This window comes from Phragmites australis, chromosome 14 (genome assembly GCF_958298935.1).
Source record: "Phragmites australis chromosome 14, lpPhrAust1.1, whole genome shotgun sequence".
NCBI lineage: Eukaryota > Viridiplantae > Streptophyta > Magnoliopsida > Poales > Poaceae > Phragmites > Phragmites australis.
The window spans coordinates 30822611-30831153 of NC_084934.1; the positions used below are offsets into that span (position 1 = coordinate 30822611).

An 8543-nucleotide genomic window follows, 5' to 3' on the forward strand; every position below is an offset into this window, starting at 1 on the left:
ACCGACCCTGCACCGACCTTGGGGTTGGTTCAGCCCCTGTATTTGGCGTGGTAGATATTATCTCCTGAGTAAGGTAAAAAGTAGTTTTACCTGGACCCACGCCATGCAATTTAGCCGGTCCTAGATCTTTGTTAGTAGCGATAACTTGTACGCTACGCCAGGGGTAGCCCTATAAATATAGGGCCATGGCCATCAAAGTAGGACTCTATTCTAACCTTAAACACGCTCTGTTCGGCCGAAAACGCGAAAAGAATCCAAAAAAATCTACGAATCAAACTCGAGTCGGACTTGGACTAAACACCGGATGGTCCGGTGAGAACAAACTTTTGATCGCTGGACTATTCGATGCGTTCAACTCGATTGAATTCCAAATATTTTGCTAATATACACCGGATGGTCCGGCGTTTGAATTGCACTCACCGGAGGTAGCGACAGACTAATATTTGCAGAGAGCAAATCCTCTACAAGGAACTGTTTAGACTCACCGAATGGTTTGGTGCTGCACCATATGATACATCAGACTAATTCTTGCAGAGAGCAAATTCTCTTCACGAAATCATACTTTGTTCACATCGGATAGTCTGGCATCCACTGGATGCTTTCACCGGACGATTTCTTCCAGTAAGAAAAACTTTTTGCACAAACCACCTTTGAACTCATCGAATATACCGGTGTATACATCGGAACATGCACCAGATTGATTTTCCAAAGAGCAATTCTCTATCAAGAAATCGTTCATACTCTCACCGGATAGTCTGGCGTTCACTACATACCTCACCAGACTAATTCTTCCAGAGAGCATATTTTGTGCACAAAATCCTCATTCTACTAACAGGATAGTCCGGCGTTCACTTCATGTCTCACCAGACTATTTTTTTTTCATAGAATATGTTTTTGGCAATAATTAACTTAACTCACCGGATAGTCCGATGATTACAAATTCTCAATACCGAACTATCCGACGTTTAAATAAAATCCTAAGTCGTACCATTTTTTACTATCAACACAGATCAGATGGACTCTTCTCGCTCTTTGGTTGGACGATGTTTTTGATCGCCTTCTTAGATGGCCGAGATTTATTTCTTGCCAACTGATCGCACGATTTTATATATCTCGCCACGGGTCTGAGTGAGATGTCGGGACGGTGGCAGCGTCTGAGGGAAGAGGCCGCAAGACGGGGAGAGGTGAGTTACATCGAGTTGGGCTAAGCCCGGAGCTAGGGAGCCCCGTCCAAAGCAGGCAGCCCAGCCCAGCAAAGAGACGTTTCCCCAATCCAATCCCCACCGAATTCCTCCCCAAATCTGGCCCCCGCGCGCCTCCTCCTCCGCCGCCGCGATGATCCATGGATTCTGCTCCCTCTTGCTCTCGCTGGTCCTCTCCTCTCTCTCCGCCATGCCCATGGAGGCCGTACGTCGGGTCGGTCAGTACTCGGCTCTCTCTGGTTGCACTGATTACGTAGTACGTGCCTCACGATGTCACGCATGGCATCCCCTTAGCTTCTCCATTCCATTTCCATTTCCATTGTGGAGTAGCAGCACTAGATATACCAACCCAACTAGTTGCAACTACTAGTACTTGCTAATGTTGTGCTAGGCATGAATGCATGTATGCGGCATGCGCTGCCCCAATTTTAGATTGTGTAATTTATTTCTACTCCAAACGATCCGATCGACCTTGTCACCTAATTAAACCTTTTACGGACCCTTGATTTTTCATTCATCCAAACTCATGCCCACTTAATTTCTACAGTGCATCTCAATTTCCATCCATCAATCTCTTTCTGCGCTACTATATATGATTAGCTAGCCCTGCAATTTGCTCTTATTTAGGATAGACCAAAACTGACTTCACAAGTCACAACCATTATTTAACTCTGGCTGGCTGGCTGCTTGATCTTATTGTGCGCTACAACACTCCAGAGGGGCTACTGCTACTCACTAATCATTTTCAATCTGCAATGTGGTTTGCCGCCCACTGAGGGGCTACTGCAGCTATTGGAGGGAGAAAATGATCATGCTCTAACAGGGTGATTGAGGGTCATTTAATTTAAGCTCCAAGCAACAAGTGACTGGAGGCATCGATCCATGCATTCGCATGCCAAAGCTGTATCGCTGGTGGTGCTCCCGTCCAAGCTCCGAGTACATTATTTTTCGAGGTACTAGTTATCCAACTAACAGCACAGACATGTTAATGTCCTAAAGAGTATCCGGAGAAAGATTTGTGCGTAAATGATGAAAAAGGCTGAAGACCTTCTCAATGGATACAATTACCGCAAACAAGTTTTGTGGGCGTAGTGTAGGGGCAGAGCCATGGATGAATCAGTAGATTCAACAAAAAATTTAAATATGTAAATAAGCTCATAAATACAAATTGCACTTAAAAGTAGCGATTTTGCTTATAAAACTTTGTGTTTTACCTTTCGACCCCATATTTTCTAGCTTTCCTTACAATCACTTCCATGAAGCTTACATGCTATTTACCTCACTGAATTTTCTGGCTCCGAGCTTGTGTAGCTTCTTTCCTGAACCCTTGATCAAGAGTTCAGTAGGAGGGATGCTTTGAGACCTGGAGTCTTAATCCCTCGCATAGCTATATCTGGCAAAAGGGTGATGGATTGAGTGGAAATGATGTCATGCATGCAAGTCATGACTGAATATTATCGGAAATCGGTGAATCAGCTGTCAGATGCAAAGTGCCTTTTCAGGTGATCTATCTAGTTGCCGTCACATTGTCATGGCCCTTTTAGGATTGAGAGCTCTGAAATTGGATAAGATGTGGGAACTGTACTATTTTGCACATTAGTATACAATTTTGCACCCAACTAGACAGTATGCATTTTCTTCATCAAAAGGTGAGTGACAGACTATTTTTGGTCACTAGTCACTCTTCATCCTTGAACTTGAAGAGGTCAAGAATAAGATACAAATGAAGCTTTTTGCAAATTACTTTTATCTTTGTTTGTTCCTTTTTTATTCAGTGCTGAGATTTGCCTTGTAGCCATTGGCCGCCTCTTCTAAATTTTACCTTTCAAGTTTAGGGCGACATTGTGTATCTAAAGGGATAGTCTTGTGGTTTTAACTGAACTATGTTGTGAAAACACGCGAATCAAAAGTGACTGGTCTCACTTTGTAGTTGCATCTTACAATTTAGCATCTGTGAAAATTGAATGGCGTTGTAATAGATGTGTGTTGCGCCATTTTTGTTTTCTCAAACGTGCAGGAGAGCTGCATGTCATATCATTAAGAAGAAAGAAACACAAACAACACTTAACAGGTCCACAACAAACAAACAAAGGAAAAACACCCGCACACACACAAACACACACCCACTCAACAGATAAGCCCAAGAAACGAAGAAGAAAACAAGGCTATCTAGCTAACAAAGATTGAAGCCCAGAAGCCCCAGCGGCACACCATAGAGAAGCCTCATCCGCAACCGACCTTAGCACCGAACTAACGCTTGGAACCATCCCATTGAAAACACAGTCATTTCGTTGCTTCCAAACCTCCCAGGCAACAAAGATAATAAGAGTGTTGAGTCCCTTCCTGTGTTGCGCCATTTATTCACTATGTAAATTTCATTGTCACTTTGTCTGTATTGTTTCTCAGGTACATGGCAGATGGCACAGTGAAGATATCATTCCCTCCAAGATAAGGATGCAGTTGGTGCCCGGGAATACTTGGGAAAGCATATATTGTGATAGCGAAAACCCACTTGGACTGGTGGTCAATACAGAAAGCTGTGTTTCTTGGGATTCTACTATATCTTGCTTACTTCTTATTGATGAGTTTCTGGCTTATTTCTAGTACTGAGCTATGTCTCCAGTTCTTTTGCTTTACAGCTACATACACAAAATAAGCTTGCAATTAATTGAAAAATGAACCCCCAATTGAGCAGAGTGGGTTTTGGGCTGAACCACTTGCGCCCCTAGTAATGCAATTAATCTACCTGTTTGTCTGTTAATTTGCATCCTTGGGTTTATCTGATGACACTATCTGCATATTATCTACCGTAATTAAGACTCGTATTCTCATAATACAGCGTATGATGTTATGCTATTCAGTGTGCCATAGGATCATGACTCTTTTTGCAGTATGTTGCTCTGAAGTAATTTATCATTATTGTTTTCTCATCATCTTTTTAGTTAGATCTTGTGGGTTTCATCTCTAACCTACCCCTAACTTGCTTGGGACAAAAGCTTTGTTGTTGTTGTTGTTGCTGTTGCTCTGAAGTAATTCACATTAACTGGAGACATAATGTTTCTTGTCTTTTTAATAAAACATACTAGAGATGCAATTCACTGTCATAGGAGCAATGGCCTGATTTGCACCTACAGGAGTAGAACAAGGGACAACACTGCGTGCCAGTTATATCACACCTGTTTTTTCTTGTCCTTTCTTGGTAGAAAGCGGCCTTTTCAAATATTACTCCTGTGGTGCATGGGCAGTTCTTTGTAGACTTGGGATAGCTTCTTACTAGTCAAAATAATCAAGTCACATTCTCTCACAACATATATGACTTATGTTATCCGGTTTTGATTAGTCTTAGAAATACTTGTGACCCACAAGTTTTGCTAGATATTGAAAATTAAAGCCCATTTGACATAGTTGAAATTCATATGCATGTTCTAACTATCTCCAGCTCATCCTGTCACCAAATTACCTATAGAAATACCTCCTTGCTTCCTGACTATGAGAATGCCATTGAGGCCCTTAGGAAATAATCTGACAAAGGCGCATCGCATTTGGGGTATTGTGTTCCTAGTAGTGAGAAAGCTCACCGTTAAGTTCTTCCTACCTAAAAAAATTGCTATCTATGTACATCTAGTTTGGTTATGTTTTTCCTGCTGTTCTTCATTAACAGTGAAAGTCAATTTGATTCTGTAGATGAACCTGCTAAAGATTGAAGAATAGGAACAGAAAGAGACCTATCGGCTCATCAAATAGGAACATGGATCCTTGATTACAAAGGTGAGAATATTTCTACGCAATCAATGCATTTATGCCAGTATTGCCAAGTGTGTGTGTCTGAGGTTCTTGAGAAGAACTGTATAGCATTATTGAGCAAATGAGAAACAAGTTTCAAATATCTTACTCATTGAGCAAGAAATTTCAAAAATCACAAAATTAACAGTGGGCATCATCTCTGTAAATTGCCTGTACATGCTTTTTCCTCCTTTCCCGGTCAGTTTAATCTGTATAATAGCGTGAAATGTTTTTCACATCAGTTGGTAGATAATTTGACTGTATAAAACCATCTCCGCATGTCTTCTGCAACAGAAATCTCCTTGGGTGTACCGTGTACTGGCTGGTGTATTCTGGTTAGCTGTGGAAATATAAGTTGCATTTTTGGTGGTTTTGTTGTTGAAAGAGTTATTTATTCTCCTGGTTTTAGCAAACATAGCTAGATCTCTGGACTCTGGCTGAATTTTCTTGAACATAGTTTGGTTTGAAATTGCGAAGCGAACTGAGCATTGCCTTGGCCATAAAATGTAGAGCACAACAACCAAGTTTTCTTGCCCTCTTGTTACATTGCAGAACTTATCTTTCCCTGACATTTTCTTAAAAAAAAATCTCGATCAACCTAGGAGGAACTATGTGGTATTGTATATAAGAATAAATAGGCACCCAAATTCAAGTTGAAGAGGACTCAAATCTGCATGGTGGGGGTGTACAACCACACCTCCCACCAGCTGAGCTAGGCTCAGTTCCTCTAACATTTTCTTTTCCAAAAAAATATTAAATTGGGACTTCTTTTATTTGGAAAAAGAAGGAAAATTTCTAAAACGAAATGAGAAAATATTGCCCTCAGGATCTCTAGTGCCATGTGAAGCAAGCTGAGAAAAAGTCATGAAGAATCAGACTGAAGTGCGAAGGATGGCGAATATGGAGGATGGGCCGTTGCTCTCTGCCCCAAGTCCAACTGAAGGCCAAAGCACTACGAGGAAGATAAAGCATGAGGAGGAAAAGGATTCACCTGAAGCCACACAAGAGGAAAGCAAAAGAAGATGCAAAGCAAGGCACATAAAAGCACTGTTCCTCAGCCACACCAAGCAAAGGATAAGAGAAAGCAGGATGATGCCTGCAGAATCTGATGACACACAGCTTTGCCCCCTCATGTCCTTCCATTGCTCAGTCCCAGGCTTCATGATGGACCAATTCCACCAAGTGGCATTCAACTTCCCAGGAGTCCTGTGTACGGTCTAACCTTGCTCAGCTAATATTCATCATTGACGTCTGCAAATGCGCCTAGGTTAGTTACTTGTTAAGCATGCCTTCTCTGACTCAGTTGGACTTTGATATAAGCATAGTTCTCTTAAATTTACAGCATTTTTACCTGTTGTAGCATAAAAGTTACAACAATGCTGCTCATCCTTATCATTTTCTCATAAGACAATTACTGTAAAAAGGTGCTGCCACTCCTGCTATAACCAATGGCAATAGCGATGTGCTATGCAAACTAGCCAATGACTGCTTTTAGTATTATATCTTATTCATGCTATGTTTTGATATTTATGATGGCAATTTATGTGTTATTGTCTTGGCAAAAAGTGTTTTTGGCCTGGGGATGCAAACCAATCACCAAATGATAGGGAGCGATATCTTCATGGATGGCCATTCGTTGAAGAAAAGTTTTTGGGTTGCTTGTTTCATTCTGTTGTCTCTCTACTTGGGCACCGAACCACTTTAGCTCTCTTACTACTACTGTGCTACTGTCTTGAGCTTTACTAGAAGATGCACTTTGAACAGATGGGAAGGTGGCAGACATGGTGGGGTACCCTGAATATATATCTGGATTGTGTTTGGTTCTTTAGGTACAGCTTTCTGACAATAAAGTATGGGAGAAGGCGGAGCACAAATAATAGGGGGAGGCATAATTCGTTTTTTTTTCTTTCTCCTTCTAGAAATAATAGGGGGAGGCATAATTCGTTTTTTTTCTTTCTCCCTCTAGAGAGGGAGAAAAGAAAAGAAAAGAAGCATAGTTGAATTGTTTAGAGCTGGATGCAATATATTCTCGTTACCTTATATTAGGAAGATAAAATAAATCTGGGAACCATTCTTCTGAATACAAGTATTTGAACTGATATCACTTTAATTTATTATACCTTCAGGCAGAAATTTCTGCTGCTTGGCTTTGTGTTTGCTTTGTTTGGACTTACAGTATACTTGGTTAGCTGACATTTCTTTTCTAAATGAATTTTGTCTCTTCTTTTTTGCAAGATTAGACACATTCTGTAGACTAAAGTTGTGCTAAATTGTTTCTTAAGAACAGTAATTCCATATTCTGCAGAGCTGAGACACATGGGATGATCGGTCTACACCATATTTCAGCTTTTGCAAAGGTATGTTTGTCATTAGGCTTCACCATTTTAGGAGAGTGTGATGCTACTATCCTTCTTCGGTGTTTTCAGTTGTGATCCTTATTCATGCATGACTGTTTTCATTGTCGCAAACAGATTCTGTACGGATCAATATCTGGGTGGCACAGGCATATTCTTCTCTCAAGCGGGGAAGTGGAAAATACCAGGTACGACAATCGTGCAACTTATGTTGCATAGGCCTATCATCAGAAATTCTTGGACAAGAATTTCATTTGCATAACTGTCTGAAGCTGAGATTTTTATATAACACCAAAGTATTCGAATGCGTTCTTGGGTTCTGTTTTTCATATTCATGGAATTTCGTGGTATGTGACAATATGTTGTTTCTCTCTCCAAAATTACCTCTCAAGGTGTTGTGATTTGAGCCCCCCTCCAACACAGGGAAAAGTATGGCCATTCCAGACATGCATGCGAATTGATAGAGTTTGTTCAGGGACTCCTTTAGCCTTGCTTAAATGAACGAAATTCCTGCAGCCTTGCTTACTATTGTTGTGAAGATTTTGCTGCAGTTCCTGGTGTTGAACAGGCCTGTGCAGTGGAACATGGTCGGTGTCCACATCTGCACCACCTCCAATGGTATGTATGGCTACTTTGTTTAGGTTGCTCAGCTGGTTAGTGTGCCTGTTTGGTTCCTCGAAAGCGCGTCATTTTCATGTGATCCTTATCTATAGCTTCCAGATTCTAACCGTTTGAGATTTTTTTCTTCTTTTATCTTGAGATGATTGAAACTGTTATGTTGTCAAAGCACGATCTTATTTCACAAAATCCAGTTGGTTGCTCTGTCATACGAATCGATTCGAAGGGAGAAGGAAGCCTGAAGATGAGAAGAGCCGAGCCGACCGGCCAATCACGGAGAGGCGCGAGCGAGCAGGATCCTGTGCATGCGCTGCAGCCTGGCCCTGCTCTGTAGGTCTGAACTGAAGAATGGAATCATGTTTCGATTGTAACCTGCATGGATTTGCTTCATGTAATTGCACCACCCGCAATACTCACAGTATATGTACTGTACTACCTCCGATCTTGAATATATATTCTAAGTCAAATTTTTTAGCTTTGACCATCAATAGCAAAAAAAAAAAAAAAAACTTTATATGCTGACAACATAAGATTGTTGTTAATAGATTCATTATGAAAATATTTTTATATATAACTCTTTCAATTT

The 8543-nt window shown here is 41.0% G+C and overlaps 1 long non-coding RNA gene across 1 annotated transcript; it reads left to right on the plus strand.

Moving 5' to 3' along the window:
• The first annotated feature begins 1249 nt into the window (after window positions 1-1249).
• LOC133890448 (uncharacterized) lies at window positions 1250-8420 on the plus strand. The gene is made up of 5 exons (XR_009904039.1): window positions 1250-2155; window positions 3609-4970; window positions 5812-6252; window positions 7291-7342; window positions 7457-8420. It is a non-coding gene; the product is annotated as an uncharacterized LOC133890448 (long non-coding RNA).
• Window positions 8421-8543: the final 123 nt, after the last annotated feature.